General features: G+C 38.6%; 1 non-coding gene across 1 annotated transcript; it reads left to right on the top strand.

Annotated features, from left to right (window-relative positions):
* Positions 1–5,185: 5,185 nt before the first annotated feature.
* TRNAG-CCC (transfer RNA glycine (anticodon CCC)) lies at positions 5,186–5,260 on the top strand. The gene has a single exon. It is a non-coding gene; the product is annotated as a tRNA-Gly (tRNA).
* The last annotated feature ends 7,267 nt before the right edge of the window (positions 5,261–12,527 follow it).

Here is a 12,527-nt window from a genome sequence, read left to right as displayed (position 1 = left end):
AGATGTGGCTCAAGTGATTGGGTTTCTGTCTACCATATGGGAGGACCCAGTTTCGATCCCCAGGGCCTCCTGGTAAAGGCATGCCAGGCCCACGTGGCAAGCGACACAGCAAGATGATGATGTAACAAAAGAGAGACTCAGGGGAGAGTCAAGGCGAGACGTGACAGAAACCCAGGAATTGAAGTGTGCAAGCAACAGGGTATCCCTCTAACATCGAAAGGCCCCAGAATTGAAGCCTAGAGGAGAAAACAAGGAGAGTAGAGAAAAAGAAAGCAGACACAGAAAATCACACAGTGAATGGACACAGCAAACAGCTGGGTGGAGAGGGGGGAGAAAATTAAAAAAAAAAATAAAACAGAACCATATGTGCTGGTTAAAAATTAAAAGGAAGCATTGAGCACCTTTTAGTAGCTCTGGAGGTCGGACAATATAGAGAAATGAGACAGGGTGCCTGGCATCAAATAGGCTCTGTCTCATCAGGTGCTGGCTTATGGTGGAGGGTGGAAGGTGACGGGAGAGAGAATGACTTACGTTGTTATTATCCTGTGTTTGTCAGCTCTGCTTTCTGTCCAGCCCTGGCTTCTGCCTAATTCTTCAGCTACTCTCCTTTTACCCCCCCTCATGGACTACCCTGGAGAAATGGAAAAATGTTATGGTTCCTTTAGCACCTAAACCCAGTCCTGCCAGGATGGAAGCAGCCAGCCCCTTTGCACCCTCTTCTGTTCCTGCCTCGTCCTTCTAGGGCTCCTCTCAACCAGAAGGAAGTCACAGTCTTTTCTCAGTTCCTGTAGTGTAGGAGGTAAAACAACACACAAATACGAACAGAGCTTCAGGTTCCTAAGGTTCCTCAACAAATGTTGTAGCCTGGCTGTCCTCCCTAATACCTCCCAGTGGTTCCATTTCCTGCCTTCTGCACCTAACCAGTACAGACCTGAGGCTAGTGTGCAGCAGCGACACACCTGCAAACCTGCAGCAAAGCTGCAGCCTAAAATCAGCCAGTAAGCAGGGGGTGGGAACTGCCAGCGGGTAAGAGATCAGCGCAAAAGGAGGCACCTCGGTGGGAATGTCTAGCCAGGGATTACTGTTACTTTGTTTAGCCATTGAAAATGCAAATAAGGTTTCATCAGTTTGGGGGTGGAAACAGAAGTGGAATAGTGTGAGCTCAGAAGAAGAGAACGAAAAAGACGCCAATTTCTTCATTGATGCTGAACCTATCTTGGAGGTTCATGAGCTAATTGTGGGAAGATACAAGATAATACCTAATGGAAGATTTGTACCATGATATAGAGGCCCTCACACACACACACCAAACAAGTAAACCACCAGGGCTGACTGATCATAAAAAAGTGGAAGAGGGAGGTAAAGTGCCTAATGTATGAGATCTTTCTTACCTCAGTGGTTAGGAGAATTTATTTCAACAAGCGTTTGCTACTGCATTACAATGTATCAGGTGTCGTAGCAGGTTGATATAGTTATGAATTCCAAAAATAGATATTGGATTATGTTTGTAAACTGGTCTGGCTGAAGTTTCACATTTACTTAATTAAATTATGATTAGGGCTTTGGTTGGGCCAATCAGTTGGGTGTTGAGTCCCTGCCCCTTGGTGGGTGGAGTCTTATAGATAAAAGGGGTCGCAGAGGACAGACTTAGAGTTTGATGTTGGCGCTTTGATGTTGGAGTTAATTTTGAGCTGGAGCCTGGGAAGTGAACATACAGGTCAGAGGAGAAGAACACAGAGGAATAGAGATGGCCCCTTAGACTCACCAGAGACCCTGGAGAGAGAGACAGAGCCATTTGCCTGAAAGTCTACAGCTGGCCTTGTGGAGAGGCAAAGCCTAGAAAGCTTCATATCTACAGCTGGTCTTGTGGAGAAAACAGAGGAGCTGAGCCCAGAAAGAGGCAAGTCCTGGGAAGAGAGGCACCCAGGAAGCCTGAACCCTGGCAGCCATCTTGCCCCAACACATGGCAAAAGACTTTGGTGAGGGAAGTAACTTATGCTTTATGGCCTGGTGACTGTAAGCTCCTACCCCAAATAAATACCCTTTAAAAAAAACAACTGATTTCTGGTATTTTGCATTAGCACCCCTTTGGCTGACTAATACAGATATGGACAAGATAGACTTGTGCAAACAAGCCTCTTTCCCACTGACGGTCGCTTACATAGCACCTAGTTCTTCCTATCTAAAATAGATCACTTTTACAGTTACGTTTCCAGTGTCTGTCCGACCTGCAGGGTGAAATACCCATGTGCATTTGGGCAAAATTGTAGTTTCTTTCTTATAAAACATATAAGAAACATGTTTTATATCTCTTGTTTTATGTCTACCTTTTCTCATTGAAAGTTATGTTTCTGATATCAATTTTTGTTTCTATGCGTGTTTCTTAGGTTATTCCTTATGGTCGCTTCTTTAGAATTCTTTTCATATATGTCATGGTAATGTCTTTTAAGTTGCCATCAAAACTAACTACTACAAGCAATATATATCTTTATACATATCACCATGAGCCACTTTGCTAGGTTGTCTTTGAGGATACACCCAGAAATAGAATGGCTAGAACAGAGGTGCATAATTTAGTTTTACTGAGTTGTTTCAGATTATTCTTAAAATGGTTATGACATTTTATAGCCACATTATCAAGTACTTGGTTGTAATAGAATGCATTCTAATTTTTGATAACCTCAAGCACATAAGGTAGTATATGTTTTTTTTAATGCCAATTATTCATATTCTTATTTGGCAGACCTGCTTATAATTCATTTGCTATTTTTATATTGGCTTTATGGGTGTTTTCTTGTTGATTTGCAGGGTCCCTTGTACCCTACATTAATATTTCTGGCTTCAGAAATTACAAATACCAATTCCCATTAAATAATATATCTGCTGATTTTGTATATTACTTGGCAATTAATGTTATTAGACTGATATTTCATGTATACATATTTAAACCATCTAGAGTTTATTTTGTCTATGGTATGAGGTAGGGATCGAATTAATTTTTTCCTCTCTAGAGGTAGTAAAGTACAGTGGATAAGAGCACAGATTCTGTTATCAAACAATTAGGTTTGTATTCCTGACTCTGCTAATTTCATGTGTGTCACCTTGTGCAATTTACTTATCCCTTAATTTCCTCATGCAGATAATAATAGTGGCCTACTTTATAGAATTATTTTATTGAAAGAGTTAATACATTTAAAGTGATTAGATTATCACCCGACACATTGTATGTACTATAATTATTTACTCAGTTCCTCCTCATTATTATTTCACAGTGAGTCAATATTTCCAACACTTTTTAAAAAATTAAAAATGTCATCTTTTCCACATTGGAATACTAGTATTTGACAGTATTATCATTATAAACTAAAAATTCCCAAATACACATAGGTCAACTGCTGACTTTATACTCTGATTCATTGGTTGATTTCTCCTTTGCTGCAATTGTATGGCACTGTTTAATTTACCATGACTTCATAATATACCTTACTAACTGGCAAAAAAGATATCCTACCTCCTTTTTTATATTCTTTTCACTTGCCTTTGCTATTAGAATACCATTAATGATCATATACATGTTTTGAATTAATTGATCAATATTCAAAAAAACTTAGCATTCTTATTAACAGTGTTCTAGAAATTAACAGTTAATTTGGTAATAAGTTAATTTTTTATCATACTAAGTCACTATATTCCTTGTGGTATAATTCTCCCTATATTATGGTTTTCTATTGTGTCCTTTATAGTATTATTATATTTCTCTCCATGAAAGTCTTTCTTAAATTAGCTTCTAGATACCTTATAGTTTTGTTGTTAAACTAAAGGACTTTATTTTCTCTTAAATTTTTAAATGGTGTTCATTGGTGAAAAGGGGCCCTATTGATTTTTTAAAAAGATTTATTTATTTATTTATTTCTCTCCCCTTCTCCCCCCACCCCAGTTGTCTGTTCTCTATGTCTGTTTGCTGCGTCCTCTTCTTTGTCCGCTTCTGTTGTTGTCAGCAGCACAGGAATTTGTGTTTCTTTTTGTTGCATCATCTTGTTGTGTCAGCTCTCCGTGTGTGTGGCACCATTCTTAGGCAGGCTGCACTTTCTTTTGCGCTGGCTGGCTCTCCTTACGGGGCGCACTCCTTGTGCGTGGGACTCCCCTACGCGGGGGACACCCCTGTGTGGCATGGCACTCCTTGTGCGCATCAGCACTGTGCGTGGACCAGTTCCACACGGGTCAAGGAGGCCCGGGGTTTGAACTGCAGACCTCCCATGTGGTAGACAGATGCCCTAACCACCGGGCCAAGTCCACCGCCCCTACTGATTTTTTAATTTTATCTTTATATCTGTCAATCTTTCTGAACTTTATATAATTTCTAATTGTCTATTATAGATTATCATGCTGTCTCCAAATAATTATAATAATATCTGCATTTTCTTCTTCACTTTAACTCTATTGTTTTTTCTTGTCTGGTTTCATCAGCTGGTACCCTTTGTACAATGTTAAACAATAATAGTGATGACAGGCATGTTATCTTGCTGCTGACCATTAAAGGAACAGATACTTTATATTCTACCAGTTTGGAACATTGCTTGTATTACTTTTTCCTTTTTGATTTGTTTTATTTTTATACTTGGAAATAGCTAATTTTAATAGCACAATAAATAAAAGCAATTTAATTATCCCTGTTAGAAGACAAGTGAGTTTGGCTTTACTGAGAGCTTAAATGTAAGTATAGCTTGTTCTCAACAGTCTAATTTGGAGAAAGGTAATTAAAGTACTAAGTAAAACAAAACGGCATTTTACAACCCATCTCAGAATGAGAAATGTTCCACTCTGCTTATCACCAAGAAAGGCCAAGAAGTCTGCCTCTCCAATTTAGAGTAGTTTTTTTTTTTCAATTGTTTGCTTTGTTTATCAATGTCTATAGCATTGTCATTAAAATGCTTCAGGTAATGGACACTTTGGATGAAAAACCTTTGAATATGGAATATATTTTTTTTTGGTTAAACTTGACCTTGGACAAGCCACTTAACTTCTAATCTAAGATGTCTCTGTTAGGATTATTATTAAAAATAAATCGGGGGAGAGGATGTAGCTCAAGTGGTTGAATGCTTGCTTCCCATGTAAAGGTTCCTGGATTCACTCCCAGGTACCCCCTAAAAACAAACAAAACCCCCCAAAACCCAACTCTCATTGGGGAGCTGATGTAGCTCAGTGGTTGAGCACCTGCTTCCCATGTATGAGGTCCTGGGTTCAATCCCCGGTATCTCCTAAAGAAAAACAAAACAAAACCTAAATCAGATAATAGAAAGTAAGGTATTTTGGCACATAGCTTTTTTCCTTCTTTTTTTTCTCATTAGCCAAAGTTTCTACATTTTTATTAAAAATGTGACTATTAAGATGAATGGATATAAAAATCATTTCATCAACAAAAGACATGGTGTAGAGAAGACTCTTTGTGACTGTTTCAACTTTGAAAGGTTTCAGATATGACATCCATATCAATTTCTGAAAATTGTGGTATTCTACGTCTTTTTTCTATTTTCTTGAAATTCTTAGAAACATCACTGGTCTATAATAGCATAATGACACTACTCTCTTTACCCTTTGTTTTTCCTGGTAAAAAAATAATACCTCAGTACAAAAAACTTCACACTATTGTATATTTGAATGTGGTTAAAAGAGAAAATTTTAGGTTGTATGTGTGTCACATTGGTAGATTTTTAAACAAACAAACACAAAAAAGCTCTCAACGTCAGGGCAAAGAGGTATATAAAATATACTTTCTTTAATAAAATGATGACAAGAAATCTAGAAGATGAAGAATATGTGTTTGTGTGTATGTGTGTGTTTTTTTCCTATTCCTAAATTTTGTAAGTGATTTCTAACTTGGGGAAGATACACCTTTAAATAATCTTAATCATAAAGTGCTTCAAATTCCAGGAAATAGCATTTGACATATTGCAGAGGAAAAGAAGACTGAATAGATTGTGTAGCTTGATTATAACCTTTTTTATTCTATTTCCTATTGTGCTTTGACATGTAATATCAACATTGTTCTGTTGCCTGCAATTTGCATCCATGTAAGTCAAAATACGAAGAAAGCATCTGTGCTCCGATGCTGTGCAAAACCGCTGAGGCATAGCTACAGATCTAGCATATACTACAGATTCAGAATGGAATCTGCCATGTTGCTCTACTCATTATTTTGTTAAAAGCATTAATGCCAAGCAAAGTACTTTCACATCCATAATCTCTTATAATGCTCACAGCAAGCACAGTGGGTAGGCAAGGCAAAATCCTGAGCTTCAGACGATACTGAGAAAGATGAGATTTGCAAAAGCTCCATCTCCTTTCTGGAGGGACAAATTGGAAAGTCTGAGGGCTAAACTCAAGTCTTCTGAATTCTAGTTTAATGTCCTTTCCCAAGACCATGAAAGAAAGGCCACTGTTTCACTCCTTGCCAGGTTGGTGCCGAGGAAGCCCTAAGAACTGTCTTTGAAAAACAGACACATTATAATGATTTTTTTACACATATGTTCTTCTGGGGGGAAAAAACAGTTTGCATATTTATTTTAATTCATTCATTTTCCAAAATATTTCACTGCTACCTAAAAAGTTAACTTCATATACCTTGGATTAGGTACATATATAAATGTTTAAACCAGAGCTCAGTCAGAAAATTACCAGTAAGAGAGATGTTTTAAGAGAGTCATAGCAAGGAATTGGTGTATGTGTTGTGAGAGCTGGCTAGGCAAGTTTGAAAATGGTAGGGCAAGTCTACAACACAGGCATGCTGGAACCCTAGGACCTGGACTGAAAGCTGCTGTCCACAGGCAGAACTTCTTCCTCTACAGCAAGGCCGAAGCTCTGCTATTAGGACTTTTCAACTGATTGAACCAGGCCCACCCAGGTGATTTTAAAATAACCTCCTTCACTTCAAGTCAGTTAATTATGGACTTTAATCATATCTACAAAAGCCTTCCACAGTAACACCTAGATTACAGCTCAGCCAAGTGGACACATCCAAAAAAACCACAACATTACAATGTTGACATGGGATTTGCATAGACTTTAGAAATAACATTGGTCTTAGGGTTCAAGGGAAGATCTTAGATTAGTTATCATTTCTCACAGGATTTACTGATTTTATTTTCTGAAGGCCTTCTCTGCTTCTTTTTCTTTCTATATAAAATGGGCAGGATAAGACCAACTAGATGGTGCTATTAGGAAGATGAAATGACTGGTCACCTGGAAAATCTTCTCCAAATTCCTAGCAATTAATGCAGTTTGCAGCTCTATATGTAACTCTATGTCTTTGTTTATATCTGACTTTCTCCCTAGATTATAAGGGTCAGGCTTATGAGAAGCATGTTCCCTTTTTGCTCACTCTTGCCTCCCTGTGAATTTTCTTCCAGCTATGTTATTCTTAAGAAGCCTAATATCAGTTATCAAGATGGTGTTCACAGAGATATATGCACAGAACTTGAACACTGTCAAATGCTTAAGAATTTAAAGAAAGCCAGGGTAGCCCTAAAGCAACAGATTCTACTGACCTGAAGTTAGTTCGTCTGGGTGTAGGATACTAAACATTGCAAACTAGATTAAAATTTTTGCTTTCAAATTTACTAGTGTAGAACATGACAGTTTATCCAATTGGTACAAATGATAATTAAACTTAGAATAATTGAGCTCTGGTTCCATCTGCTCTAAGCCATAAAATGCTATTTAAAATTTGCTCTTTCAAATTAAAATGATTAAAAAAACAAACAATCCTGGGTGCAAACAAGAAATGGGGAGGCTGTACTCCAAACTGTGGTCTAAAACGTGAGCCCCCTCGCAGCTGTCACCGCAAACCAAAGGCCCTGATACACAGGATCTTCTTCACTTCAGTGCTGTTGCCATGACTCAGAGAAGATTACATATGGTATTTGAAATTCAAAATACTGACAACTTTGTTACCCCCTCCTGTGGTGGAGGTGGTATTCGGTATAGGTACATCAATAAGAAAAATGTCTCCTGACCCAAGCTTGGTCTTCATTTGGTCATTCACAACAACTTCCAATGAACATAGTGATAGTAAGAAAATCATACTCTATACTTTAGGAAAGTAAACTGAATCATTTTTATACAGAAAAATAAGACAATATCCATCATTTGTTGTGCAGTAACAGTATACTATGCAGGACCTACGTGTGTTACATGCTTGAGTGAATCTAATCTTTACAAAATTCCTGTGAAATAAGAAGCAGTGATATCCCTGATGTACGAATGAGGAAACTGAGCATATGAGGAATTAAGTCATTTACCTAAGGTAATTTAAAATAGTTGGTGAATAATCCAGGATGACCGACTACATATTTTTCATGCCGTGTGCTGTCTCTGACAATGAAGTGTATTGGGAAGCAGGAGAGCACAGATGTTTGGGAAAATACAGTTATTCAGAGGTCCCTGTACATGTACAGGACCATGCAGTCTGCAACAGGCTAGAGAGAGGGCCATGGAGAGAAAGCGGGCACACTATTAGTCACGTCACAGACCGGGCAGCCCACCCATGCCAGGTCAGACCACCCCCTGAACCTCACAAACGTGGCATCTGGGTTTGAAGGGAGGAGCCTGGTGGAGTGGGGACTGGTATGGGTTGATTCCCCACCCACCCCAGTCTTGGAAGCCACCCATTTAAAAGGCGTACAACCTAGGGTCAAGGGAGCCCAAATCTCTGAGCCCTAATCCCATTCTCCTCTCTGACTTGAAACCTTTGAGCCACTTTATCCAGGTCTGGGTGTAGGATACGTTCAAATATAGACACTCTGTCTGCCGAGACTGACACCCCACTCCTGATACAGTGATAACCTAAAGTGATCACATTAATTGTCATGGACAACAGCTCCAATGAGCTAATCAGAGCAGACACACTGAAAAAACAAAATGCATAGATAGCCTGGACACAAGGATTCCTCTAGAGCAGGGGTTCTTAACCTTTTTTGTTCCATGGGCCCTTTTGTCAGTCAGGTGAACACCACAGATCCCTTACTAAGTCCACACCGTACTGTGTATTACTTAATAAATATATCACACCTGCGCCAACACGTCCCCACAGGAATAGTGTTTTTTTGAATTTCAATTCAAGCTCATGGACCCCTGGTTAAGAACCCTGCTCTAGAGTTTCTCTTCCAGGCACACTCACCCATTCAGGCACATCATCCATTGCTGCCCCGCATCCTCGGTTGACTGACTCTCTAGGATGTGTTTTCCAGCTTGGACATACTGACTAGCCCCAGCAATCCAGGAACCTTCAGCCACCCAGCCTCAGTTACCTGAAAGAATGAAATATGTACTAGAGTGGACTTACTGGTATTCTACTTAGACTTATTGTGTTTCTAGCAATAGAGGAAATGGTATCACTGATGTGGAGACAGTGGCCACTGGAGTTGCACTGGGGGCAGGGAGAGAGAAAAAGAGGTGTAATATGGGGGTATTTTCTCGAGTTGCAATTGTCCTAATGTCATTACAGGGAGAGATGCAGGACATTATATATATCCTGCCATAACCTACAGAATGGAATGGGAAAGAGTGTAAACTACAATGTATACTATGGCCCATGCTGTGTGGCAATGCTCCAAAATGTGTTCATCAATTGCAATGAATGTCCATACTAATGAAAAAAGTGAATGTGGGGAAAAGTAGGAGGTGAGGGGAGTGGGGCATATGGGAATCCCTTATATTTTTTATGTAATATTTTATATAATCTAAGTATCTTTTAAATATAAATAAAAAATATATTTTTAAAAAAGAGTGAAGGGGACCTGGTTGAAACGTGGTCATCTTTTATACTTTCAGTTTAGTAAAAGTTTATGAGGGATTCCTCTAAAGATAATGTTGAACATACAATTCATGTGACCAATTCAAACAATCATCAAGCATGTGTTATGTACAAAAAAAAGGAAGCATTTTTGTTTGCACATGGATGTTTACATTTTACTTTTAGGAAGAACTTATTTTTGGCTACAGGGTAATCTGATTGGAAGCAGGAAGGGTCTTGAAACATCATGACAAGGCACCTGTAATGGAGAAGATCTTGTCTACAGCAAGGGAAGGAGGTGATGCTTGTTCGGTGGCAGTAAGGAGGAGGGTGATCAAACATCTCCCAACCCATCCCTCAACAACCCTCTTGAACCTAATGTATGTAGCACTTAAGCTACATAAATTTAAATAGCACTTAAGCTATCTAGGAAGTACACACGGTTCTGTATCTTTCGTGGGTTCCGGTTTAACAAAAACTATTTTTCACAACCCTTTATTAGTAACAGATTGTCCTAACTTCGTAATTCATTTGCTGCTATCATTAGGTTCTCATTTGTTGTGTATACATGGACCATGAGATCAATAATGATTTTGAACAGAACCACAGGATAAATTTGAGATCTCAAGTCCATTCCAGGAAGCACACTTTATGATTTCCATCTACGGAACATTTCCCTGATCAGGACACATCTCACCACCCTGGAGTCCCTAGTCCAAGCCCCATTCCACTTTCCTGGACAAGAGCACAGTAACTTCATACTTAGCCACCTGGCTTTTGCTTCTCCCCCAAGATCAGCCAGAGGGATATTTGAAAAACAAACCAGACCATACCTCTCACTCCTCAAAACTTTCCAGTAGGTTTCTTAACACCTCTATCACGGTACAGACTCCTAAGGTTGAACCTCCCTGTCCTCAGAGTTTTGTCTCTTCTTCCCTCTGGCTCACTACACTGGAGCACACTGAACTCTCTGGTTTGCTAAGTTGCCGTCTCCCTGCCTTGGAGCTTTGGCACCTGCTGCTCCCTCTGCCTGGTGAATTCTTCTGAATTCTGCTTGACTTGCTTTTTCCTTCATTTGTGTCCTTTCTCAAATGTCTCCTAAGAGAAGTTCTTGAGTGGCCTGCCTAAAATATCACTCCTTTATCCCTTCATCCTGTTCAATTCCCTTTTATAACACTTTCACTACCTGGAATTATATATTTATTTGGTATTTATTTTCAGTGCACTTCATGGAGAAAGAAACCTTCACAGCTATAACCTAAGCTATTTATTGATTGTCACAATGAGTTATTAAACATAATAATTTAATGAAATACTATTTTTTACCATTTAAAGTGACTTCTAAGGTCAGTTAGGATGCTATATGTTCCACAAGTACAGATAGTTAAGGTCAGTGTGATAAATGCTGCTCTCCTGGTAAGTTTCACTGAGTAAAGACAATAAATTTACCTAAAGAACAAGTATGGAGCTTTATAGAAACCATGATGATGATGACAGAGTTGAACTGATAATGATAGCAGCAGCCATGCATGAAACACTTCCTAAGTGGTAGGCACTGTGCCATGGATAATATCATGCCCATTTCACAGGTAAGAAAATTGAAGTTCAAGAGATTAAATAATTTCCCAGTTAGTACTTAGCATTATCAGTCTTGAAGACTCAATCCACTTTGTCTGTAGGCAAAGCTTGGGCTTTTTACCTTTCACTTGCATTTTCAAATTTATGATCTTGTTCTGGGGTGATCCTGCTTTAAATATAATGAGGGAAGTGTCCTTAGAATAGCATGGCTTTAGATTAGACAAATATGGCTTCTAAGTTCAGCTCTACTGCTTACTACATAGAAGACAACACACATATAACTTCTCTTCCTGTGTCTCAAATTTCTCATATCCAAATAAAATAGAGGAGTTTGTCAATGTTCTCATGATTATCAAATAAAATAATCCATGTAAATCACTTAGCACAATGCCTATATCATGTCAATCACTGCCTACAGGCTGTTTCACTCCTCTTCACCTTGAAAGTATGGATCCAGTTATGATACAAATTGCTCATTGGGTACACACTACACACTTGTCAATGGAGATAGCTTTCTTCTCAACATGCACACTCAGGCACGCAAGCACGATTCCCCAGAGGTAGAAACATAGATAAATAAAATTTTGTAAAATATCTTTGGGAAATTCAAGAGTCCCTGAGAAGAATACGTTTTTAATTTTATTTATTCCTCAGGTTTTTACATAAAATATCATTCCACAGACTACTTTAGCCATTACAGGTCCTTCTTCATTATGTAAAAGTATTGGCACCCCCTAAATGATCTCTTACAGAATGATAATTCTAGAAGAAAATATGTCCATTAATTTATTAGTTTTATATCATCCTTGATTTTTTTGTTTGTTATAACCAGTTGTTTTCTTGTGTATAACTCCCATTGATATGTTAATGGAAACTCTTCTGACTCTCAGGAGAGGAAATCTTCAGGCCCCTTTCATTAATAGCAGTTTGGTTTTTTTTTCCTTTTCTTTTTTACTGCTCTTAGCTTTTTCCCAGAATAGCATTGTGACTCTTTTTCTTCTTTGTATTATTGTTCTTGACCTATATTTAATGCAGTCAAAATTCTTTGTCCTTCTGCACCTTGTGAAGTCATAAGGTCCCAAAACATCAAGATTTTGCATGGTGAATTTCCCATTATTTTTTCCAAGGCTAGTTTTTTCTTCCTTAGTTATTTATACCT

The sequence above is a fragment of the Dasypus novemcinctus genome, chromosome 10 (assembly GCF_030445035.2).
Source record: "Dasypus novemcinctus isolate mDasNov1 chromosome 10, mDasNov1.1.hap2, whole genome shotgun sequence".
NCBI lineage: Eukaryota > Metazoa > Chordata > Mammalia > Cingulata > Dasypodidae > Dasypus > Dasypus novemcinctus.
This window is presented reverse-complemented; position numbering and strand designations above follow the sequence as displayed.